The sequence below is a fragment of the Chrysemys picta genome, chromosome 3 (assembly GCF_011386835.1).
Source record: "Chrysemys picta bellii isolate R12L10 chromosome 3, ASM1138683v2, whole genome shotgun sequence".
Classification (NCBI taxonomy): domain Eukaryota; kingdom Metazoa; phylum Chordata; order Testudines; family Emydidae; genus Chrysemys; species Chrysemys picta.
The window spans coordinates 27,433,369-27,460,069 of NC_088793.1; the positions used below are offsets into that span (position 1 = coordinate 27,433,369).

Consider the following 26,701-nt stretch of genomic DNA (forward strand, 5'->3'; position numbering starts at 1 on the left):
ATTAGTATCTACAGCAAGAGAAAGCTATAATCTGCTTTATGAACAATGTACCTCTGCAGTTCAGTATCTTAAGAGGTCCAAGGCTATTACCGTAAGTGACAGGAAGACATCCTTCCCAAGATGGAGGCTCACTTTTAACTAAACATGCTGATTATTGAAAGCACTCAATACAACCCACAACACAAAACAGAACAAAATAAAAACTCTGCCAAGATGAAAGCATACACATATTGACAACAGAAAGAAAAGTTAAGCAAAAACTAACTTAGGACATTATCTATGGCTACCCCCAAAACATCTGAAGCTCTACTATATGGAATGAGTAGTGTGATGAGTGTCCAAGAGTAAGTAGAGTTGAGTACTTCAGTGTAGCTCAGTTTCTCAATTTGTCTTCACTTTGAACAAAGAGGGCAAAGACAACAGTAAAGCTTTATACAGTTAATTCCATTTTCCAAACTGCAGCTAAGCCTTTTCTATATCTAGCACCATTTTAGTCAGAAATTCACTGTATCTGTGTGATACATTCAAATCTTTTGCCCTAAATATTGGCCTAGAAATTTCCAGCCTACAGGTGTTCTTTCCTCCCTATATGGCCTCTGTTGTTCCCAATACTGACCACAGTTTGGTCCAGGTGGAGTTAGTTTCTCTGGGTTTCTCCATACAGTGCAAAAATGTGCTCACATCTACCCACATCTTAAGGAGATTTAGGTATGATCTGACTTGTTTGCTGATTACAATTAACTGTGAGTTCTTGTTTCTGTGGGTGATTCCCGAAGCTAATATCACTGCTGAGTTGATCTATGGAGGGTTAAGTCTTAAATCTTGTGTGCTGATAGTGTTACAATGAAAGACAACACAGAAACTGCTCTGGCAGTGAGGATTCCTACCATCTGCTGAAATCACTAAGAGCTAGGTTAAGTGGTGGAACCTCAGAATGTGACATGGTAGACAGTAGCAGTAGAGAGCCAGATGCAGAAGGAGCAGCTGCAGATTCATTGCTCAATGTTCTCCCCCAGCAGGTGGGAGGTGAATGCCCTGTGAATGCACCTCTGAAGTCTGGGTCTTCGCTAACCAAGGACTACCACCTGTGAGTGGGGTGCAGTGGAGGGAAAGGGGAGTGGTGTGTTAAGGGTCATTTGTTGGCCAGACTTTCACACTGCAAGGCGAGAAACTGAGGCAAAAGGACAGTGCCCAGTGTGTTGTGGAGTGGGTGGGCCTATGGTCATATGATTTTGAATCATGATTGTGGTGTTTTCCCAAATTCATATTGGGTCACCTTTTCCCATTTAATAATTCTCTTTTGTTGTACACAGACTCAGTGCTTGGAAGTGGGGAAGTACTGCCTCTTAGAGGGGCATGGGGTGGTGGTAAACTTTCCCAGATTATTGGTTGGGGCTTCAGCTGGTTCTGTTTTGTATTGTTAAGGGGAACCCCTAGATCAGGGGTAGTCAATAATTTTTTGTAGTGGTCCAAAATTTTTGGTCAAGGTATAGGCAAGGTCCAGACCCCCCATCCAGTTCCCTTCCCCTAATCCTGGATTGCCTCCCCAAGCTCCCCAATTGCCTGCCAGCTCCCCCCACCACACACACACACACACACCCTGCCTGAAGAGGTAGGTGACCTTATTTCCCTAAACTGAAAACGGGATGCACAGTGCTGGCCTGAGTCACCTGGCATTGCTGGACCCCTCCAAAACATTCCTCCATGCCCCCAATTGACCCAAGTAACAGAGAGGGGGTGGGGAAGGGTGGAGAGAGAAATGGGTATGGGCTGGGATCTGGGCAGCAAAATCTCATGTGAATGTGTGTGAGTACTTTTGAGCTTGGAGTCAGGAGATGAAGCTGTTGGACTATGATACAGCTAGCAGTGCAATGCCCCTTTTGGGGCTGGGATAGCAAGAGGGGCAGGAAGGAGGCTCCAGGTAGCAGGAGGGACCAGGGAGTCTCCAGTTAGCAGCCCTGGTGGGATGCCGGGGTGTGGCAGAAGTGGGTGACTGGAAGCGGACTGGGGAGGGAAAGAGGCTGGTTGGGGCAGCAGGGGAGAGGGGTAGAGGGGGGGCTGGAGAAGGCTCCAGGGACTGGCCCCAAAGGACTGGCAGTAGAAAGGATACGAGACCAGGATGCGGGGAGCTCCGGGGCAAGGGGCATGAGGCTGAGGGGGGTGAGCTCTGGGGACTGCTCATGGACAGGGGGCATGAGGCTGAGCGCTGGGCTCTGAGGACCACTCAGGGTGGGGTGGGGGGGCACAAGGATGGGGGGGTGCTCTGGGGACTGCTCAGAGCACAAGCACGGCTCTGCATGGCTCCAGCCCAAGCTCAGCTTAGCTTCAGCCTGCGTACAGAGGCGATACATGGCTCTGACTATTGGGGACACAAATGAAAGGTTCTGGGAGGGTCACAAGAGCCAGGTTCAATATTTAAGGCAGGGGTCATCAATGGGTGGACCGTGGTCTATATCCGTACCGCCAGATGCTTTTGAGTGGACAGGGGCAGAGGCGATGCATGGGTGGGGCATGCAGGGTCATGTACTCCCCCCAGATTGCTCTGGACACCTCTGGAGAGTATGCCCAGCAGCAAGGAGGCAGTACTCCTGTGTGTCCCTGAAGCTGTGGAGGGAGGAAGTAGCAGGCTGCAGACTGAGCTCCTCCCCCATATATGGGGCTGCTTCATGTTCCCTGCTGCTGGATTGCCTCTCACCTGTAGATGGTCTGCAAAGCTGGCAGGAGCACTGAGACTCCAGTGGGCGGGAAGCCAAAACAGCTTGGGGGGAGGAGGAGGAGCTCAGCCTGCTGCTTCCTCTCTCCCCTCACTGTATAGGACACACAGCGAGCTCTGTCATGAACAAACTGCCTCTCTTTCTCCTCCTAAAGGGAGCAGATGCATGAAATTCCTGAACCTTACTCCTCTGTTCAGTGTGGAGGGCTGCATTGCTTGTGCACAAGTGTAGCCTCTGCTCACACTTGCCCTGTAATTTAATAACCTTGTGTAGGTTGCTGCAAACCATGCAAGGACTTTCAGACTCAAGGCCATTGTGCACACAATATCCCAATACTCTGGACTCCATCTGCCATTTCTTCCTTCCATATCCCATTAGCAAACATTAAATTTGAGATTATTTTCCATAGATTAATGAGCTGCATAAATATGCAAGCCAAACAAAATGTATACATTCCTCTTTGTGCCAAGTGCCCCTTGTGCAACACTGGCAATAACAACAGTGGAACAATGAGAGTAATTTGTAGTATTCTCAGGTCAGTGGAACACATTGTCTCTTCCAAAATACATAACTGAGGCAATTTATTCTCAACCAGCAATGAGTCAGATTCATTTTGTCCCTGCTTAACTCTAATGGCTTTGGTGGAGGTATGCTGTGGATGAATTTGGCCTATCATTGGAAAGTTTCCTACCAATGGTAGGAATGAAGGTGTCCAGCATAAATAGTGTCATTCTCCCAATTAACTAGAGCTGATTAAGTCATCTTACCATTTCTCCGGTGATTATCTCTAATGAAAATAATGTTTTGGTAACAATCCATTGCTGGATCTCCTGGGAAATAAGATGTTACCATTAGTATGCAATCCACGCATTTCCACAATAACTGCACTCTGGCAATAAGGGGATACATATTGATTTGCTGCTATTTGATACAGAATCCACTGTAGCAGTTAGTAAAAATAAGGAGATTGCTGGCTAGATATAAAAGTCATGATATTTTAACAAGTTAGAGGAAAATGAGGATTTTTGAGATGTCTTTTCAATGTTTTTTTCACCCATATCTTAAAACCATGTCTCATGACTCAATTACAGCTAGCAAAGCTATATGTATAGTATAGCAGATGGTTCTTCATATGTGATGACCACTTGTCTAAGATAGGAGTTTTAATCAATACAGCTGCACCCCATTCAGCTGCATAATCATGTGAGAATGAAAACTAGAATTGCTCCTAGTAACATGGTTCAATATCTTAGATAATCATTTAAGAAAATGTTTACAAGATGGTATAAACATTATACAGGCCACAGAATCTTTCTTTCACCAGGTTGAGGGTTCATTGTTCTTTTGCTTTTACTGTCAATTGTTACCCTCAGTGTAAGGAAACATTTTCATTCCTATTTTCTTATACATGTGTAGTGTGCATTAGGACTGGTATACATGTGTAGTGTGCATTAGCACTGGAATGAATGATTCTCATGTTATATTTTACCCATCTATATAGGTCCCATTGAAGTTAACGGGGAAAAAAAATTGTGTGAACTTCAGTGGAAGGAACCATAGCAGTCCTAGGAAACAGATGAGCAGGGGTCATATCACAGAGTGAAGCAAGCTGAATTGCACCTATGAATGAATTGGCAGTCAGTGCAACTCATGGAATACAGGTGTGAGGCATCACCGAGTAACTAGCAAAAGTTCTAGTGCTCTTCTGATGTTGCAGTAGCCAGAGCACTTTGTAGCAATTCAGCTTTGATGTGACACAGACCTGGATAACTGTAATAAATCCTGCACCTGGAAGGAAAGCTTACAACTAGAGCTCGCAGGGAACTTTTTGATGAAATGTTTTGTCATCGAAAACAGCCATTTTGTTGAAACTGAAATGTTTGCTGAAAACATATTGATTTCAATCAATGTTTTGATGGGATGTTTTTTCAGGGTCTGAGTGAATTTTCTGAACCTGAGAGATAGAGGAAGAGAGACCTAACCTTTTTGATCAGGTAAAGAACACTTCAACCCAATTTTGCTTCACAAAAACCTTCAAAAGGTTTTGTTTTCATTCCAATGTAGAACAAAAATGAATTTCAAAACCTTGAAAACTGCTGTGAAATGGAATTGTTTTCAGGCTAGCTAGTTACAAGTGAACTGGACTAGTTACACATCTAGCCAAGTGAAGATTTAAAAAGTGTTCTTTGTTACCAGGAATCCAGAAGCAGCTGGGGAAATCATTCAAAATGTTCTAACTGATATGAAATTCACATACCACCATAATTCTAACTTGGCAATAAGGGAATGAATATCTATTTGCTGCAGTCTAACATGCGGTCAGAAGAATCTTTGCAATGGTCTCTATTTTAGAGAGAACCCCAGGCTATGAACCTGCATGTTGCATGATCTTATTTAATAATGATAATATTAACAACATGAAATGTGAGATAATCAGCTCAATTTGAATTATTTACTCAGATTATTAGTCAAAGATTAATACAGAAAAATACAGAAAGGAAAGCATACTTTAGCAAACCCTCTGTAACTGGTGAAGTGATAGCTGCTTGTCCACTTCCTACATAACTCCCAAACCTTTTATTTTTTATAGGATGTGGATCAAAAAATTCCTTTGCGGTGAAGAGAAGATACTTTCCCACAATTGATCCTACTATGTGTTCTGTTTTCCATATCTCAATGTACCTAATAATTTATGGAACTTCTTTTGTGGTAAATCAGTTTACATGATTGATAAGAGAAAGAGATTTCTAACCCAGTCTTTATTACTAAGAACATCTGTGTCAAAATGCAATTCCTAATGAGTTAAAAGCATCTTTCAGTGGGTTATTATTTCATAAATCACAGAAAACATCTGCCATAACAAATATCGCTTATCAATCACAAAATGTATTTAGATTATAAGTACCCCTTATCCATTTCACAATCTTGTTCATTACAACACACATCTGTGGTAACAGAAATCCTTTGTTAGCTGCCAGGGGTCCCTCTTTGGATATGTGGACACAATTTGCCACAGGTCACCAGGCTCATAGGAAAGATTATACACATTCCATTACTGACTACACAAATTTCTTCATTTGGTCACCCACTATGGTTCAAACTAAGTACAATTTTTTTCTGTTTGATAGGTACGGAGCACTAGATTTTATAGATATAAAACACTTTGGTTTATACACAGAATGGATTTTGATTAACTTTTACGTAAAAGAATTGTAGGGGGTTTAATATCTAACAACATGTGTCACAAACAGCTGGTGAACTCCCCCAATCAAGGGAGCTGAAATAACCTCCACCAGGTCTTCTGAAAGCTTGAACCAATCTACAAGTATTTCCTCAGATTTGCTTGAGCTCAGTGTCAGCCTGCTGGCCCTCACCCAAGCCCCAGTCTCTGACCTTAAGTAAGTCATTCAACCACATTGTTCAGGTCAAATGAAATGGAGATATAAATCTGGAACTATCAGTGTAAGGACTTTCAATGTGACTGAGAGTGTGCCATAGTGGCTCCGGCATAGCTAATACAAACAGAATTTGCCCCATGATCTTGGAGGCTGTAACAGCTGAGAGGGTAATTATTCTGCACCAGAAGCAAATCAATTTTCCCTCAGATTTATTTCATGCTCCACAAATTTGAAGACATGCATTTATTCTTCCGAGGACTGAATTCAATCAATTAAATTGAAAAATCTTTATCCAGTTAAAGTGAAGGTGATTCATCAGGGGTTTCATTTTTTCTCCTTACAGATATAATGTTAAATATTTGTTAGATGTCAGTCTCTGAGGTTACATTTTCCCCAGTAAGATTCTGAAGTGGAGTCTGAGGACAGCTAGCATCAGAGGGCACCTCTAAGCTACTCAGTGAGCTGTTTCCGTGGTCTCCCAGTCACTAACACACACAGTCTGTTTCCTTTCCCCCTTTAATCTTCTGTTTCCAAACAGGACAAGACATAGTACAGATATACAGCAGGAGGAGGAGCCTTTCACACAGCTTCTCTCCTCCACCCAGCTCCCCATTCACTTCCTGGTCCTCCCAACTCCATGCCCTCCCTAAGCCAATTACCTCATTAGCCCAACATTTACCCCCACATGTCAGTAATCCCTGCCAGTAAAAGGTTGGTTGTCTCCAACTAAGCCTGCAGCCTTCTCTGTACTGCAGCAACTTCAGTGATCAGTGTGCTACAGTTAGCACCATGCCATAGCTAGGCTCACAAATCTGTGGGAACTCATCTCCTGGCCAGCAAGAGCTTTAAAGATGTTTTGCTGCCCCTTTTATATCCTCATCTCTCTTCTCTTTATGTTGGCATTTATGAAAAAAGAAAGCTTAGGTTGCTGAATATCTCCTTTATTTATTGTTGGATTTTCTTTGCTTACCTCTGGGATGGCAGGTTGCCACTTTGATTTGGCTAGAAGGAGAAATCATTAAGACACATGAGAATTAATTGATTCTAAGGCCAGAAGGGACCATTGTACCTAGTCTGACCTCTTGTACAACACAGACAATAGAATATCCACAAAATAATTCCTAGAGCAGAACTTTTAGAAAAACGGCCAAGCTTGATTTCAAAATTGTCAGTAACAGGGAATCTACCAGAACCCTTGGTAAATTGTTCCAATGGTTAATCACTCTTACTGTTAAAAATGTGCACCTTTATTTCCAGTCTGAATAAGTTCAACTTCCAGCCATTGGACTATGAGCTCTTCAATCTGTCGCTGCTAGATTGAAGAGCTCATTATCAAATATTTGCTCCCCATGTAGGTACTTGTAGACTTGCAATCGAGCCACCTCAACCTTCTCTTTGTTGAGCTAAACAGATTGATGTGCTTGAGTCTGTCACTATAAGTCATGTTTTCTAAACTTTTGTAGTTCTTGTGGCTCTTCTCAAAACCCTCTCCAATTTTTCAACATCCTTCTTGAATTGTAGACACCAGAACTTGACAGCGGTCGCACCAGTCCCAAATAACCTCTTTACTCCTATTCAAGATTACCCTTTGTTTGCATTCAAGGACTGCATTAGCCCTTTTGAATGTAGCATTACTCTGGGAGTTCATGTTCAGTTGATTATCTACCATGTCTTTTTCAGAGTTACGGCTTCCCAGGATAGAGTCCACCATTGTGTAAGTATGACCTATGTTCTTTTTTCCTAGATGTATATATTTACATTTCACCATATTCAAACACAGATTGTTTGCTTGCACCCATTTTACCAATTGGCACAGCCAAGACCGGGGAAATTGAGACAGCGGCTGACTGTATGAGGTAAGACCCCATTACATTTGTTTTTTAAGAAACTGGGTCTAACTTGTTCCCTGGCACAACACCATTGACTGAATCTGAGTTACATCAGGGGATTAATTTGTTTCTCTGTGTGTACAGGAAAAAAAGAATAATGGAATATAATCCACCAAACCCATTTTGAACACCAAAAAAATTTGATTTAAGTTTTTGGTGAGGAGGCCTTCTGATAGAATTGTGCATCCTTCCCTGATTTTAAGTGCAACATGTCTGGTTCTTTAGTGCCCAATAGCTGCTCTATAGCTTCCTCTTTGTTACATATTTAGAGGGAAATCACCTTTCTAGTTCTGATGCTTGCACATAACCCATAGCCATGATGTTTCACTGTATCTTTAGTGGACAATAGGGATGTGGCACTGAAGCAGGATGTGTGGGACCAGTAGTAAAGGTGATTTTATAGTTCAGACATCTTTCTTCTCTTTGCCTAGAGAATGGGGGAGGGGAAACCTCAGAATGTGGCAATATTAGGTATTTGAGTCCATAATTAAAGGCACATAAATTCAACTGAGTGTTCATAAGCTTCTTCACACAATGTTGTATTACCATAGATTTCTTGAAATATTTTAGCTAAGTAAAGAAGTTAAACTTGTTTGATACTGAGTCTTTCTCTTTGATGTAACATTCTCTCTTCATGCTATTTCTTGAAAGATGTGATAACACCTGCCAGGTTTGAGACTGTAGAGTACTGCATTTGAGTGACTGGACAGAAACTAGATATGAGTTACTCATAAATATATTTTATAACTTGATAATTTACTGTGAGATATTAGAGTAGCAGCCGTGTTAGTCTGTATCCGCAAAAAGAACAGGAGTACTTGTGGCACCTTAGAGACTAACAAATTTATTAGAGCATAAGCTTTCGTGGGCTACAGCTGTAGCCCACGAAAGCTTATGCTCTAATAAATTTGTTAGTCTCTAAGGTGCCACAAGTACTCCTGTTCTTTTTGTGAGATATTAGGAATTCACTCTTCTTTTTTTAAAAAAACCTATATTGCAATAGCATTATTCAAAAATGACATTATTACTCCTATGTAGCCTAGTACAGCAATGATTTTAAAATATTACATTATATATATGTGTGTGTGGTGTGTGTGTGTATTACTTGTGCCTCTTCCCATTGAATTCAATGATGAAACTTTCATTCCTTTTGGTGGGAGAAAGGTCAGACCCTTTATGTTGAAGCTACCATACAAATATTGCATTATAATACATAAGGAAATTGCCACTTTTGTTACAATAATTGAAATTGATTTTTCAGAGACCTTTTGTACCTTAGTTATGTAGCTCAGAGGAGATAGTTTGGTCTAGTGGCTAGTGAACTGGACTGGGAGTGAGGAGACCTACATTTGGTTCCAAGCTGTGGGACCTTGGCCAAGTCTCCTCATTTTGCTGATTCCCCTCCCAACCTTTTCTCTTCACACAGTAAAGTTGCTGGGGTAGAGACTGTCTATCACTATGTGTACACAATGGGACATCTAGGTGCTACTATAATACAAATAATGAACAATAATAGTTCTGCTGAGGTGCGTATTGTAGTGTAAATAATTGGTAAGTTACTGCTTCTTATTTCTCTCTGATAAGTCTCCATGCCGCCCTGTAGGTTTAGCAATCTCTCTATTTTGACTGTGGTTTATAATTTATGATGCATTTTACTGAATTATAAATTTGGAAAATGCATTGGGTAACACATGCAGATCTATGGTACCAGTGTTCGACATTTTAAATAGATAAAGGGAGGTGGACATTTTTCACCTAGTACTATATTTACTTTACATCTCAACCTATCCTAACAGCTTCCTTCAATTCATGTTCTCTGTCACTGTTTCTGTTATCTCTGTGTACTACCACTGTCCAGCCATAGTTTAAATGATTCTTCCTAACAGTCTACTCTGGCTAAACAGATAAACAAACAAACTTGTGAACATAAGGCTTATAATTGCTTAAGTCAGTTTGGAAATTTATTATTGCCTTTCAGACAGGCATCTCTGTCAGGAAATTCAAGGCCCTTAAGTGTTGCTATGGTGCTAAGTAATTACCCGGAAATGAGTGCCTTGGGTTGGAAAGAGCTTTGTCTCATCAGCATTCAGCACTACCACTGCAGTGTGAACAAAACACAGCCTAGACAAGGAGAGGAAATAGAGGCGAGCAATGAAAGGAAAATCAGGTTTCCTATAATGACTGGAAATGTAGATGAATCCTGTGGTGGGAAAGGGAAGAGGTTAAGGGAATTCATATTGTGGATTAAGGACTAGATTATGTCCTTTTAGGGAAGGGTTTATTGCTCAGGGAGCTATGCTGCTACTCTTTTGCTCCAAGGAATAGTAATTTGCTGCTGTCCTGTAAAAACAGCAAATGGCATATCCACTCCCCCATGCTGGCTCAGAGCTGTGGCCTTGTGCATCACAGGGGTTGGGGTAAAATATTTTGCAATTCTCCTCTCCCATAATCCCTGCCCTTTACTCTGGGTCCAGGAATAAATGAGCATAAAGAATCTGCATCCTTACACACCCATACTCCCAAATCCATACATTTTAGCAACACTATCCATCATAAAAACCTCCTTTAAAGAAAGATGAGACTTTTGACTTGCCTGAAGCTAAAAAAACTTGAACTATTTCTGACCAAAGTTAGGCAATGAATGGAAGACGCCTAGGGGCCCTTGTGGGGAACATCCTACCTATAGCTCTTTGACTTTTATATTAGGAAACTTAGTGATGTCCACTGGGGTGGTCTGGCTGCAGGAGATAGGTGATATTTCAAGTGGGCAGATCCATAGACAACTGTTCTCTGCCATGGAGAGTGGGAGCAGTACGGACAGAATGCAGACTCGGAATTAAATCTCTTCACTGCATTAAATCTTCCCTGCTTTGCTTGCTGTTTTCCAGTAACCTCAATCGAGTTGCTCCCGATTTACCCTTTTTGTAAGTTAGAGCAGAATCAGGTCCACTGTAGGTACACAACTGTCATCTGCTTAGAATGTTAATATTTGTATCTATTACTAAATTACATATAATAAAAAATCAAGTTACAAATTTGGTGAGCTCTCACTAGTAGCCAATGGAGACATTTTAAAACTGGAACAATACAGTCAAAACACTCAGACCAGAGACCTGTTTCAGCTGCAGTCTCTCAAGAGTGCAGTGGAAGAACAGAAAACTATTAATTAAAAACACTGAGTAACATCATTGTGCAATATTCATTTTTATAAAACAGGGCTCAGTCTGGCAGGTATGAAATATAGAAAAAAGCAACCCGGTGACTGGCACAAAATTGAAACTTTCTTAACACCTAATAAATCTGTTACTATTTATGATTATGTCATAGATTTAAGGTAAGACTGTATTATTACAACAGGCCATATCATCCTTACTCATGCTGAATATTACCTTGCTTTGCAAGTTATTGATTCCAGTGGGAGTACTCAGTGTTAGTAATGGTAGCAGATCTTGACCCTAAATTAATTACAGTCGTGGGGGCCAGACTTTACAATGTCGATAAATGATAACATTCCAGTTTCACTAACATTGAACTCCACAAAATACATCTCTACCAAATATCATATAAGCAGTTGTTTAAAGTTATAGCAGGACAAGAAGTTAAGACTAAATACCCTTGTTCTCTGCATGAGTGAAATTTGAATGTTTAGTTAAAAAAAAAATGATATCCACATCCATGCAGAAAAGTGACCAACTCTAAAAAGAACATTGTGATGCCTAAATATAAATCAAAAGGCCCAAACTTGAAGCTCCTCTTGACACATTGATTGAAACCTGCATATTACTTTCATTGACCTGTTCTCCTGCTTGGATATTGCTGTTACTATGCAGACTCTTCTCAGAGGATACTTTGTTTTATGATCTCTCTTTAATTTGCCTTTCCCTCTTCAAAATGCCATCATCCTTTCCTTCTCCCAGGCTGCTGCTTCTCCATGAGTTTCTTACAGGCTGAATTTTGTTGGCTCCAATCGGTAGGCAAAAATAACTACTAAGTTTCACTAGAAAAAAGTACTTTGTCATCCCACACCTTATTCCATATTTCTGTTTATTAGTCAGGACAGGAATAACTCCCTTGGGAGCCTCGAATTAACCAAAGTGGAGGGAGAGTTGCCCAGCTAAATTCTTGTCAAGAATTAAGAGTATTGCTCCAGCTCTAAGGCCTGGTACTAAAAAGTTTTAGTTAATATCCAGTGGAGACTAGCGTTCAACACCTTGTTTAGTGGCCCTGTGGGTCAGGCTAACATAGTCCACAAGTGTTTTCTTGCACATGTAAATGTGTTTCTCTATCTAGCATATGTTTGATGGATGGTGCCTGATTAATAATCTGTGCCAGGTTAGCAGAAGCTATGCATGAAATTTGTCTGTAAAATCTGCAGCTTCCTTCTGATCTCCATTTCTGATGTGTTTCCAAGGTTTTTTTAAAAAATTATAAAGAAGAGAGATTTATCATGGGAAAATGTGTCAAGTGTATTTTACTCCCTCACACTTGTGGTGAGAACTGCAAAGTTACTGGGCATGGGAGGAGCCTAGTTCGTTATTTGAGGCATGGTCTTTGGGGTTTGCAGAGAGGTATAGCCCCACATAAAGCTCACTAAAGTAGTCTAAACTTGAGGCCTGGTTTCCAAGGTCCATATCTGAGGGAAAAGGTTGAAAACTCCTGACCAGACATAGATGAGGGGGAAGAGAGGAAAATGCTCCTGCTTACTGCAGATACCTGATTATTAAATGAATGGAAATCTAACAAAACACCCACGTTATTAATATAGGATCTGTTCCAATGCCCGCTGAAATCTAATGGTGCCGTGCATTGACTAATGGACATTGGACCAGGTCTTTACCTAACAAAGGACTGACTCCTGCAATCATAGGACAGGTAGTATCATTGCCATAGCTTCCAATTGCTTTTTCCACTCTGCCAAATTCTCTCCAGAGCTAGAGCTGTGGGTTATACGGCAGTGTCAGTTTTCTGATGGGCCTCTAAAACAGCATTCACTAAAAGGGCAGGTTCATCTATTTGCACATGAAGATATGAAACTCTGTTAAATGGCGAAAGTAATCTGGAAATCCTGAATTTTACGCACTCCAATAAGGATACTCACAAATCTTATGGGTGAAGTTATATAAGTGCACTTGAGAGGTTTTTCTAGATCACCAAAATACCTATGTGTAAACTGACCTCTCAGTTATTGTGTTATAATTACAAACACATCCAAGGGCCACCCCATCCTAAAAATCACTGACCAAGATTTTGTAATGGTCCACCACAGTGGTGGTATAATTTACTCGGCAAGTGAGAGTTGAGGGCAGGGGAGGGAGGTGTTATACCATGATAAAGGTTATTTAATGGTAGACAAGATAAATACAACCGGTTGTCAAAACAAAACACCCCCCCCCCAAAAAAATAATCAGGGATTTTATTTAAACCAGAACAAATGGAATTGGATTCCACCTACCTACAATAACATTAAATATATGAAGAATATCTATAATTAAAAAAAAATTCAATCACACACACACACATTCATGCCTCTGGTAACTTCCAAAAGAGATGGACCCAACTCCAGTGGTGCTTGCTTGTGGGGGTGCACATTAGATCAGATCCATGGGATCGAAAGGACCTTTGGTTCTCCTGTTCCATATCTCTGGGACAACATGAATCAATGACAGGAGACGACTGGAACTGATGCTCAGAAACATATTCAAAGGGATACTGTCTTGACCAGGCAGCTTTATACTGACAGGACCCTCTCCTCCACATCCGTCTGTCTTGCCTAATCTCAGCCTCTCTCCTCACTCTTGGTTTCTCTTGGTCCTGATTTCCCTCCATCCCTCTGGCTGCCCTCTCCCATCTCCTTCTTTCTCTCTGTTAGTGCCAGACTCTGTTTCTCTCTCAAGGTTCCCCCTTCCTGCCACTGTTTCTTCACCATCCTCCCCTACTTCTTTCATTTTGTCAGAGGGAGGGGCTACCTCCTCTCCAGAGAACAATGACAGTGCATGCACCCTGAACACACCCTACATCATATAACCCAATACAGAGCCAGGTCCCTTTACCATATTTACATATGCTAGGCACAACACAATGCTAGCCTTACAAATTCCTTTAAGGCATCGCTTTTGTCTTTATGCTGCTAGCCTATGAGTGCTCAAAGTATCTGCACACTATTGTGCATGTAATAGACTTCAAGGATGAAATCATTCCTGCATAAAGTACTTTGACAAAACTTGACTGCATTGTCTGGGTACCTAACATAACGGCTATGACTTGCATATTTGACTAGAAAAGATTATTCTTGACTGTACATGAGTTTCTGTGACTAATCTGAACCTGTTTTTGCTCATTGGGATACCACTGCATATACCACGTTGGAGAAAATGTGTTTGAAAAATGATACTTCTTGTAATGAAGTTAGAGCCCCAGAAATAATTTTCTGAGGTTTTTGGAGTTCAAACATCCAGAAACCTACATTTAAAACTGGCTTTAGTGCATTGAACTATCTGAATTACTTTTGTTCCGTTCCATTCATTTATAATTTGCATATGTTTCTTGAGATAGAAAATTGGTCTTGTAAGCAAATGATGTCTCATTAAGCATACAGGCCTGAAGAAATTTCTTGCAGGATCAATTCCATTGAATTTCACTACATTCTTGTTTACCAAACAGATGCAAATCTCTCTCTTCAGGACAGGTGGAATATTAAGTATCAGAGGGGTAGCCGTGTTAGTCTGGATCTGTAAAAAACAACAAAGAGTCCTGTGGCACCTTAAAGACTAACAGATGTATTGGAGCATAAGCTTTCGTGGGTGAATACGTCTGACGAAGTGGGTATTCACCCACGAAAGCTTATGCTCCAATACATCTGTTAGTCTTTAAGGTGCCACAGGACTCTTTGTGGAATATTAAAGCACCAGAGTTGTATGTCTTTGTGTTATTTGTGTTGCTGTTTTCTCACTTATCCTTAGAGTTACCGTTCTCTCTTTATTTCTTCTTCATCTGTAATTTATGCTGTGAGCATCCATAATATTGAGGCTAATGGAGTTGTTCGGAAGCAGTTTTCTAAAATAAAATCTGAGATTTTTAGGATGAAAGCTGAAAAAAAAAAAAGACAGGGTACATGGCATGATTCTCTCAATTCTAGAGTCACTGGTACTTGCAATGGTAATGACAAGAGATTTTATAGTAATTATATTATAACAAATCTGGCATATTGTAAATATGTTTATATCTCTGATAACAAAGTGCCTTTTTATATTCTAAAGAATACTACTTCTAAGGCTTAACCCAAAACCCATTAAAATGAATGGGAATATGCGCACGGTCTTCAATGAGCTCTAGATCAGACCCTTAGTCACTTATGGTATGTCTATACTGCAATTAGACACCCATAACTGGCCCAGGTCAGCTGACTCACTGCGGGTGTCTAATTGCAGTGTAGACATACCCTTAGGTTCCAGTTCAGTAGTCCCATTGGAAATCAATGGGATAACTCATATATTTAAAATTAAGCATGTGCTTAATATGTTGTGGGTCCTTATTTTTCAGACTAGCTTGCTGTGCCATTCAGTACTCCAGCAGTACAACATTATAAAGGAACTGTTCCCTCTAAAGCTAGCTTAATAAATTAACAGTGTATTAACCATTCCTGACACTTACTGGAGATTTCAGGAAACTTTTTAACATGACTTACACATATTAATGTACCTTCTCTTTTTAACAAGCTTGACATTTGTAAATTAACCTTTATGAACCAGACAAGAATACCTATGACTTCTCTAATCCTTTTCCAAGCTAAACTGCTTCAAACACTTGTGTGTGTGTGTGAGAGAGAGAGAGAGAGAGAGATGGCTTCTTCTGAGGTGTGCAAAGACCCACTAAAGATAGAGGAACTTTTTAAAATTATCCTTGTAATCATGACTGACACTATTTAAGCACTCATCTGTGAGGAACATCACATGATCATATATACAGTGATTATGGGCTGTTGAAATAAATGAGCAATTTGCTCTTGATTGTCTCAAGGGAATAAATATTTGAGTGGAGTGCTCTGAAATCATTATTAGTGGTGCAATGGGCAACTACAGGAGCTGGCTACTGCCATGTCACCATCTTCCCAGTAGTGGCAGGGCACAATGTGCATCAGTCCTCAATCTTCACTGGATCAGTCATGCTAATGCTGACCCTGACATTTCCAAGTGTGTCATGCTTTCTCACTATCACTTTGCTGGTTGTTAAATGCAGAGGACTTGCCTGCCACAAGGGTAGCTTGCTGAAATATTTGTAGAATTTAATTTTAAAGTCAACCTGGAATTTTCAGATAAGTGGGGATAAAGAATGACCAACACACAATGAGCTGCATTTACATTACCTATGCAATTCTTAGTGATAGCAGTCTACATGGGTATAATTTCATCAACGGGGCTAATCAGTGCTCCAGTGCAATGCATTGTAACTATTTGCAGCATGAAAAAAGGAGCATCTGGGAGTCTTAATTAGTACAATGGAGAATTATCACTTCATTGCTCCCCTTCAACTAGTGCTCTGTGTTTGATGCTTGCAGTCTCTGGGCCTGAACCTCATAAGTCCTTGGCACCTCTCAGGATGTACCCTTTCCACAGGTTAAAGAGTAGGAGCCACATTTTCTCACAGTAAAACTCCGATCTGGATATATTTATTGTTTTTCACTTTCATCTGAAAGAATTCCACAGCAAAGGGCACCAGCCAAGAAAACAGTTACAAAGAGATCTCACAAAGCTGGGTGACTGGCAACAAAATGGCAGATGAAATTCAATGTTGATAAATGCAAAGTAATTCACAGTGGAAAAATTAACCCCATATACAATGAAGGGGTCTAAATTAGCTGTTACCAATCAAGAAAGAGATCTTGTGAAAGAGTCATTGTGGATAGTTCTCTGAAAACATCCACGCAATGTGCAGTGGCAGTCAAAAAGCTAATAGAAGGTTGGGAATCCTTAGGAAAGGGATAGATAAGAAGACAGAAAATATCATATTGTCACTATATAAATCCATGGTACACCCACATGTTGAATATTGTGTGCAGATCTGGTTGCCCCATCTCAAAAGTGATATATTGGGATTGGAAAAGGTACAGAAAATGGCAACTCCTTCTCATAGTACAAGAAGTAGCGTTCACCAAATTAAATTAATAGGCAGCAGGTTTAAAAGGAAGTATTTCTTCACACAATGCACAGTCAACCTGTGGAACTCCTTGCCAGAGGATGTTGTGAAGGCCAAAACTATAACAGGGTTCAGAAAAGAACTAGATAAGTTCATGGAGGATAAGTCCATCAATGCCCATTAGCCAGGATGGGCAGTCCCATGCTCTGAAGTGTCCCTAGCCTCTGTTTGCCAGAAGCTGGGAATAGGCAACAGGGGATGGATCCCTGGATAATTACCTGTTCTGTTCATTCCCTCTGGGACACCTGGCATTAGCCACTGTTGGAAGACAGGATACTGGACTAGATGGACCATTGGTCTGACCCAGTATGGCTGTTCTTATCCAAGTGCACCATCTAGGTGCCTCTGATGCAGTTTTAAATACGAGTTTACAGTATAAATAATCCAAAACAGTAGCATTCTCTTCACTTCTCTGCCTAGTCTCATCAAATCCCCCAACAGCAGACCCATACAATTCCATTTCCCATACTACCACACATTCACACCCTCAATTTCTTCAACATTTCACCAGTGCCTACTCCATATGATGACCTATGCAGGGTGCCAGGAAATCAACAGACTCAGCATATTCTGGATCTGAATCAGCGCATGACTTCTGACACCAGTGTTCTTGCCATCACATTTAATAAGTTGGAAATTATATATGACCAGTAACTCATTATTAAGTTTTTTGAGTCATCTCGTATTTTGACTAATTTGACTTATTTTTATTCATATTTATTATATCCATTTTTGAAGTGGAATTTAATGAAGAACATTGGTTCAATTAATTTTGATATGCCTGCATTAGAACATTGTTTATTCTGCCATTTGAATAAATTAAAGGTTGTCTTTTTTTCAAATGGACTATGCAGCAACATTTGAAATACTAGATAATTATTGACAAAGAGTTCTGTGGCACCTTATAGACTAACAGACGTATTGGAGCATAAGCTTTTGTGGGTGAATACTCACTTCATCAGATGCATGGCCCTACATGCATGAAAGCTTATGCTCCAATACGTCTGTTAGTCTATAAGGTGCCATAGGACTCTTTGTCGCTTTTTACAGATCCAGACTAACACGGCTACCCCTCTGATAGATAATGATCATCTCTCCTGGTTTCTTAATTCCTCACACTCAGTACAAGCGAGTGTGTGGAGTGCTTCTTTTCTCCTTGATGTAGTTTTATTTTACTACTTTGTTTCTCTTTGGTGCTGGTCAGATGCTGGAAAAACAATTTGCAAATAAATTTTCTTTCATTTTTTAAAACTTCCATGCTTCTCTTAACTGAAATTGTTCTCAAAAGTATTATAGACATTTTTTGTTTACCAAAAACGGTGGTTTTCGCAAAGGAAACATTTTCACAAATATTTTGATAGAAATTTATAATTTTTTAAAAATCAAAAATGTTAACAAATCACAAAACTTTCCTTTTGAAAAAAAGGTTATTTTATGAAGAAAAGACTTTTTGCTAGAAACATTTTGACCACCTCTCAATCTTTTCCGCTCCAAATCAGTACTGAATTTAAAAACAAAACCAAACCAAAAAGTCTGCCTCTGCGGCATATTGTTTTGAAGAAAACATTACTTAATATAAGTATAAAACAAAAAGACTTAATGTAAATCCTCACAGCAATAGTATTCTACCCTTCCATCTCTTTCCCCTCAAATGTATGGAGAATTAAGACTTCTTCCAGAGAAATGCAATAATATATAGGAGAATTAATATTAACTACTAGCTGAATTGGTGGTTTTCTGAATTGGCTTTCCTTCCATTTTTCCATAGATTGAGGGGCTTTGCCTACCAGTTTTTGTTATTAGTAAGGTGCAAAGTCTCTGAGTCTTGGATCCTCTCTGATATAGAAATGGCCATGGTCATTCATGTCTTTGCTATGATTCACTCTGCTCTCCTGGAGTCTACACATGAAGGCCACTAAGAAACTGCAGCAAGAAAAGGACCTATTGGTGTCTCATGTACTATCCTGTCAATAGAAGATTAATCCCTGCAACATATGTGTAAAAAAAAAAAAACCTCATTCCTATAAGCCAGACACTTAAACCCATGAATTGCTTATAATTAGTATGCACCTAATATCCAAATGTTTCAACTCCCAGCTCATGATTCCAACCATTTGCTTCTTATTTATGCACCACTTGGTTGGTTTACTCATTTCACACTACTTCTGCTAGAAATATAATGTTGTCACAAATGGTGATAACAGCCAATAAGTACTAAATCTTTGTACTGCCCAAAATACAAGGAACAAGATGATGGTTATTTTAGCACATAAAACTGCTGCTAAAACTATCCAGTGTAGCAAGGACTGAGGTGTCTAGGGTGGAATCAAATTTTAATTTCAAATATTACAGAAATAGCATAAAATCAATAAGGCACAAAGGGCTATTTTTCCTTTTGTTAGTTTGTTATTGGATTGGAACATTCTGTCCTTGGAAAGTTCCCCCAGTTTCCCAATCAAAGACTAACTTGTGGTTGTAAAATGATACTTTCCAATTAGGGATGAAATCCTGGTTATCATAAAATTAATGGGCGCTTTCCCATAGACTTCAGAAGAGCCAGGATCTCACTTTGAGACGGAAGATGCTCTTGTTTTCATCACTCGATGACTACAATTTTATAAATATACATGACGTATATATTAAAAAAAATAGAATTCAATTTTACAGGAGGTGTTCTTAAATCCTGTCCTTTTCATTATAATACCCCCTAGTCAGCCTAATTTTTAAAATAGAAACCCCATTAAATTATTCATACCATAATAGAGTATGGCTTGTAGCTTTACCAACTTATGCTATTTATCCTCACACTCTCACAAGCTAGAGAGAGCCTATCAATATCAGAATACAAGATTAACAAAAAGAAACAAGTCAGATGCTCCAGGAAGTGGTGGAAGTTCAATATCAGGCCCTCTAATTTAATGATGCTAAATTTGTTGCCCTTCAAATGAGATGTGTAACCAAATTCTTCACTACCTGTGATGTTCAAGGAGCCCATGACACTCTTTATGAGAGTAAAGATTATGTTAACCCTACTTTTTTGGTTTAAATTCTTTCTTGGGTGATTATATCCTGCCTGTTTGAAATTCTCCATCCAGGTCCAATTGGAGACAATTTTTCTCTGCTGTGTTTAAAGCACTGCACATTTCAGCTCAAGGTTGCTTTACAGTGGTGAGTGAAGTGATACTTTGAGCTTATATATATATTAATTAAAGCACGTGGAGACCTTGGGGATAAAAGGCACTAGCTAAATGCAAAATTTAAAAAGCTGGAACATTTTGGTAGTAATTAAATGAAGACTTAGTCTGAAAAAGCCATGCCCCTAGATAGAAACTGCCAGGGAGGGAGCCAAAGAGCATTGGCCGTGGATTTCAAGGAATCAGACTTGTGAAGATTCCTCTCTATTCTAACTTTACTATAACATTAAAATCCCATTTTAATTTGAAGTACAGCAGTCCTAAAAGATTCATTTTTGTGAATAAATCTCTTTTTTGTGGAGCATCGTTAAGCTCCATTTTAAAATTATGAGTTAATAAATATTTAATCTTGTATCTGCATAATTTAGCTACTAACTGTACTTGGATGTGGTTCTGAAAAATAAAATACAAAACACAGTGGAAGAAATGTAAAATAGGGAATTGTAGAAGTAGAAGTCCCCAAACAATTTTTTGTGGTCCTTTCTCTTGATTATTCAATCAGTTTTGAAAAAGCAAGAGAGAAGATAGTGCCAAGACACAAGTGGTATTAGCCCAACATATACTAAATGCAGGCTTAATGGAACTCCAAAGCAGGGCTAGTAGAGACAAATTCGGCTATTGTTCAGCAGATAACTCCACTGAATTCAATGAATTTGCATCATGAATGAATTTGACTCTTGACTTGTAAATATACTTCAAAATGCACCCGAGTAAAAAGAAGCTGAATAAGAAATACTTTTATAATTAAACTGGAGGTGGAAGATAATACAGTGGGGGTCTCACAACTGTTGCAGAAGTGGCAAAGTAACACTATCAAGCAGCCAGTCACCAGCACAAACGCTTCCTATGACTATTTTCTGTTCCTAGGAGAATATTTATTTATAGCAGTGGCCACTGCTGACTTGCTGACAAAGAAGGAACCTCCCCACAGCGTTGATGATAAACATACTGATAAAGTGCTAATTTTCATCATGCTGGAGCAGCCATTATTTGTTGGCAGCTATAGATGCTGAGACATTTTGACATTGAGAGTGTCAGGCAAGACATTAATTTTTCCAAAATGGTAAAAATGCATTAATAAATTGTACACGCTAATGGGTTCAAATAAAAAGCTAGACGGTGTAATTTTATTTATAAGTATATTACAAATGAGTGTAAATTATGGCACTATAAATAGTGTGTGTGTTTGTGTTATGTTTGATCATTGTATTAGTCAAAGTCTGACCCTGCAATCCTTGTTTAAGTAAAAAAATCAATGGCCATTTTGGCTGAGTAAGGACTCCAGACACACTTCCCAAATGACAAAGCATAGAGGGATTGTGCATCGCTTGTGCTTTGCTGCTAGAGTACGGGTGGTGTCATGGGGTGCATGTTATCCTCACTAGCCCAGCGACCAATGGGTTAATACAGTCACTGCCAGCCACTGCTGATTGGCAGTCTAACAAGAGCTGGGAGGATAAAAGGGCTGGGAAGCAGAAGTGGGGGTAGCTAACAGAGGAAGGAGCAGGCACGAGAAAGGAGCTCCTGTCTGTAGATTGCTAGAGAGCCACCCAGAGACAACACCCTGGAAGGGGGAAAACAGGCCCACAGACTGAAGAGCCTACAGAGTCCTTAGACTGATAGCCCCACTGAGCTGAGTGAGCCGGAGCCACACACCCCTCTCTGTTTGGACAGGGAAGGGTGGGGGATCATCTTTGCACTGATGCACTGTCTCACAGTGGTCTTTCTCTATGTCCCTTTGTAGTCTTGTTACAGTTTCCACATGATATATTCAATACAGCGCTTAGCATTAAGCCTGTTTGGCTTGGACAAATATATATATTGTACACATCATAGGCTGTTCTCAGTGGTGGCAGAACAAGAAGCAATGGTCTCAAGTTGCAGTGTGGGACGTCTAGGTTGGATATAAGGAAACACTGTTTCCCTAGGAGGGTGGTGAAGCACTGGAATGGGTTACCTAGGGAGGTGGTGGAATCTCCATCCTTAGAGGTTTTTAAGGCCCGGCTTGACAAAGCCCTGGCTGGGATGATTTAGTTGGTGTTGGTCCTGCTTTGAGCGGGGGATTGGACTAGATGACCTCCTGAGGTCTCTTCCAACCCTGATATTCTATGATTCTATGGTGCCAGATAATCTTTGGTTGGTTTATTTGGTGCGTGTGGTTTTTTTTTCCTGTGGCTGGAATGGGAAGTGAAGAAAATGGCTTAATTTTTGTTTGAGCGTGAAATATCCTGGCTCTTTCACAGGGTTTCTAAGGAATGGCCCCTTAGGACTTTAGGTTGGAAAGTACCTGTAGTTGGCCCTCTAATCTTTACACTTTTACTTACTAAAATTTTAGTCCTAGAGTCATAGCCAGAGCACTAAGAAGGAAAGAAAGAGGCAAGCAAGCCTATTTAGGTCTCCCAGTGCATACCCTACCCATGCAATACTGTTCCCTATAGCTTATTCAACAGTTTTATGTGCAATTTAGTTTTAACCCCTCCTCTCTTCTATTTTCCATTCTCTCCAATTATTTTTCTTAGTTTCAAACTCCTAATTTTGTTGTTTTCCTTTCTATTCACTTTTCCTACTTTTTTAAAAGTATTGAGACTTTAAATGTCTCCTGTCTTCCTGCCACCACTCTGCCAGACCGTGCTGTGCAAATCAGCACTTTAAGTAGGTGGCACTTCATGTGAGTGGAATAAGGTTCTCCCTGGTGAGAGTCAGAGAAACAACTGTATTAAACTATACCTCTTGTCTTGAAGCCAGATCTGTTGGAGGGCAAAAGAACTGCAAATAATAGGACACAATAATTCAGTCTTGATGGAAGGGTATAAAACAGTGGTGGGCAACCTGCACGCAGACCGTCAGGGTAATCCGCTAGCGGGCCGCAAGACAGTTTGTTTGCATTGACTGTCCACAGGCATGGCCACCCGCTGCTCCCAGTTCGCCGTTTCCAGCCAATGAAAGCTGCGGGAAGCATTAAATCATTAAAGAAATCCTGAATGTAAAAACAGCAAAATCTATATTCATTCCCTTAGGCCTATCTACAGCATTCCACACAATCTGTCATAAAATGGCACTATAGTTCCTAAACACATGGTAGGGGGCAAGAGAAGAAACCTTAAATGGCTTGAATCATACCTGGAAGGCCATAGCCAAGAAGTGGTGATGGGAAACTGTTCCTCTAACATTAGAGCCCTCAGATGTGGAATTGAATCTCATTCTGTCCTATTAAATATCTGCATCCAGCGTCTAGGAGAAACTGAGTCTTCATGGGCCCCAATGGCAATGATATGCATATTATGCATTTCTCTTTCTCATTATAAGCAACTACCAAATTCACCCAGATATCCATCTCTGTGGCTTATGTTGGCACTTGCACGGGAAGATGTTGGCTAAAGCGAAACCCAAGAAAGATGGAGGTTTTGCTGGCAGGCAGAGAGAAATACATTGAAAAGCTTGCTGCTGCTACAATAAATCTTTCCATCAATTATGCCTGTCTGCACTCGAGGTACTTGTAGAGCAACTCCTTGCTGTCATGGAATTCTCGTAGCTTCAGCTCTGGGTGTATGTCTTTTAAACAAAGTAGCTGAGATTGTGGACTGCAACTTAGTCTTTCTGCTGATGACCTGGCATCAGTCCCATACATCTTTGTTACCTCCTAACCTGACTAGTGCTATGCAATATACGTTGCTCTGAAAACATCAGGACTGGAAAAATTACAGTTGGTTCAGAATGCAACCCTTCACAGTAGTAAAATGAAAGCATGTCATCCCTATACTCGCTGGCTCCAATAGGTTCCTACTGAACACTGAGACAGTGTAAATTCTTGATCTTTATATTCAAGGCCCTCCCTGGCCACAGTCAAAGAGGCCTAAAATGGCCCCCCTCACTCTTCAGAACTTTGATGGCCTTCAGCAACTCAGATTTTCCCACTGTTCTAACAGAACTATCGCAAAGATGAAGCTCCTGTGTGCTGCAGACAGGGCTGTCTCAGCAACTTGTCTGAGATTATGGAAAGTTAATTCTGTGGGAACTAACAAAGAACACGAAGCTCAGTACTCTTAGGTCTATGTATAAAACACATTCCTTTCCCTTCCAGCCAAATATCCTGCTAACCTTTATGAAGACAAAAATAACTCGTAACTACCGGTAATTCCTCTTTAGATGGGAGGGGGATGGACTGGAGAAGGAACTATTGATTTAAGTCTCCTTCTACAAATGTATTAAAACCTAGACAAAATGGGGAAAAGTAAAAGTCTAGTAGTTTATTTTTATTTTATCCCTCTGGATCTCAAATCTCATGGCATATTTACAGGGGTGTTTTTAAAAAAAACCTGTAAAAATTTATAATAAAGCAAATTCAGAGATTTTGGTATTTCAGCTGAAACCACTGAGAATTTATGTGGCTATATCTTGATATAGATATAAATACATAGACTTCATATTTCAGTGATCTAGATGTATTTAAGAGTAGGTTAGATAAATGTCTATCAGGGATGGTCTAGACAGTATTTGGTCCTGCCATGCGGGCAGGGGACTGGACTCGATGACCTCTCGAGGTCCCTTCCAGTCCTAGAATCTATGAATCTATTGTCTCTTGAGTTAAAAACGTTGACCTCTGCTTTGCCCTGGTCAACATATAACCCTTTGGGTTAATACTGATGATCTACTTACCATATGTAGGTTCCATGAGCAGCCTTAAGAACAATGGAGAGCTGGTTATAAGTATACTGAAATGTATAACATTCTGTAGGTCACTGTACTTCATAATGATAAATAGGTCCCCTGTCAGAGTAGCTACACAATGTCTTAAAACCAGCAGAAATGTGAACATAGATTAGAATTAAATATAAGATAAATGGGTGTTTTCAAAGATTACTACAAACTATTCTAAAATACAAAACTTCAAGATCTTTAACAGCACTTTCCAATCTTCACAGGAGCCTCTGCAAATAATTCTCCTGGTCAATAAACCCAGCAAAGAGGCCTCTCAGAATTTGTGAGCTGGAATTCCCTGCCAGCTTCTTGCATCTGCCGGACCATGAGGTGTGCGCTTGCCAGAATTAAATCATACAGCATTGAGGCCCTATTTTTCAAAGCACATAAGCTCCTTTTCTCTGTGAAAAAGGACTATAAATGGTACTCAGGCTTCTGTCCTGAAATTTTAAAATCAATGAAAAGGATAATAAAATTGTTCTCTGCTGCAAAGTGTTCACATCTAGTTTTTTGTTTTAAAACTAAAAAAGTTCTTGCTTAAAAGCAGGCTACTTCCAAAAAAGAGGTAGCATGTGATCTGAATGCATGCAACTAAAGACCTCAGCAGCAGTTTTCATAACAGTAGGAACTAATGCTAGAATCTTCACACTCCCATGATATTGTTGTTTACTTACACTATGGAAGCCGTAATCTGGAGTAGAGCCCCATCTTGCTAGGCACTGTACAAATATCAAATAAGACTGTCCCTGCTTCAAAGGCATTCTAAAAAGGAATGTGACTTGGCAGGCTGGCTACAGTATATGCTTAAAACTGATGGCAAATAAAGAGTAGCGAAAAGTGTTTAAGTGGTGAGCAAATGGTAGGTATCAGGAATAAGTAGTTTTAGTGATTGGAAAATTAAGCCCAAAGTACTTAATGATCCTAAATGCAGGATCATTGCTGAGTGCTTACAAGATGTACAAAGATGACTCCTAAGAATGTGGGCCTTGGTTATTGTTGTTATTGTTTATTTTTTTATATTGTGCTAGGCTCTGTAGCCCTGTATCATGGAAAAGATGGTCCTTGCTCCAAAGACCTTACACTCAAAGTATATGCTAAACAATGGGTGGATGCTACAAAAAGAAAGGGCTGTGGGGAAGAGAAGCACAAGGGAAGGTAACAGTGGAACAAATTATGATTAGTATAAAAAGCAGTGGTCACAGCACATCAGCTGCTCAGCCATTTTATTCCTAGATTGGGAAGGGATGGGGGTATTCTGCAGTTTCTCTTTAAATCCTATGTGGTTCCTGGGAGAGAAGCTGGAGGGAGAAAGCAAGTGATGATAATAAAGGGGATGGAACAGGGCACAAAAGCCCTGCAGGGAACATGGTGAGCAGTAAAGAGCGCAAGCAGAAGAATATCAAGGTAGTTCCTCAAGTTGTGACAGAAGTATCTGTGCAATGGCAATTGCCTATAGCCGAAGAATCCCCTTTAAAGATATAACATTACAACCAGGATACAGGATGGACTGTGGTGATATCCAGGTATTCCATATGGGGAGCTGCATCATGGTTCTCTCCCAGAAGGAAGAGCAGGAGGGCTAGGTTTCACAAGGAAATGCATAGGGACTCAAGCAG

The 26,701-nt window shown here is 40.1% G+C and overlaps 1 long non-coding RNA gene across 1 annotated transcript; it reads left to right on the top strand.

The window, feature by feature from the left end:
* Positions 1–4,221: 4,221 nt before the first annotated feature.
* LOC135982025 (uncharacterized) lies at positions 4,222–25,517 on the top strand. The gene is made up of 4 exons (XR_010599222.1): positions 4,222–4,708; positions 5,305–5,423; positions 7,793–7,826; positions 25,310–25,517. It is a non-coding gene; the product is annotated as an uncharacterized LOC135982025 (long non-coding RNA).
* The last annotated feature ends 1,184 nt before the right edge of the window (positions 25,518–26,701 follow it).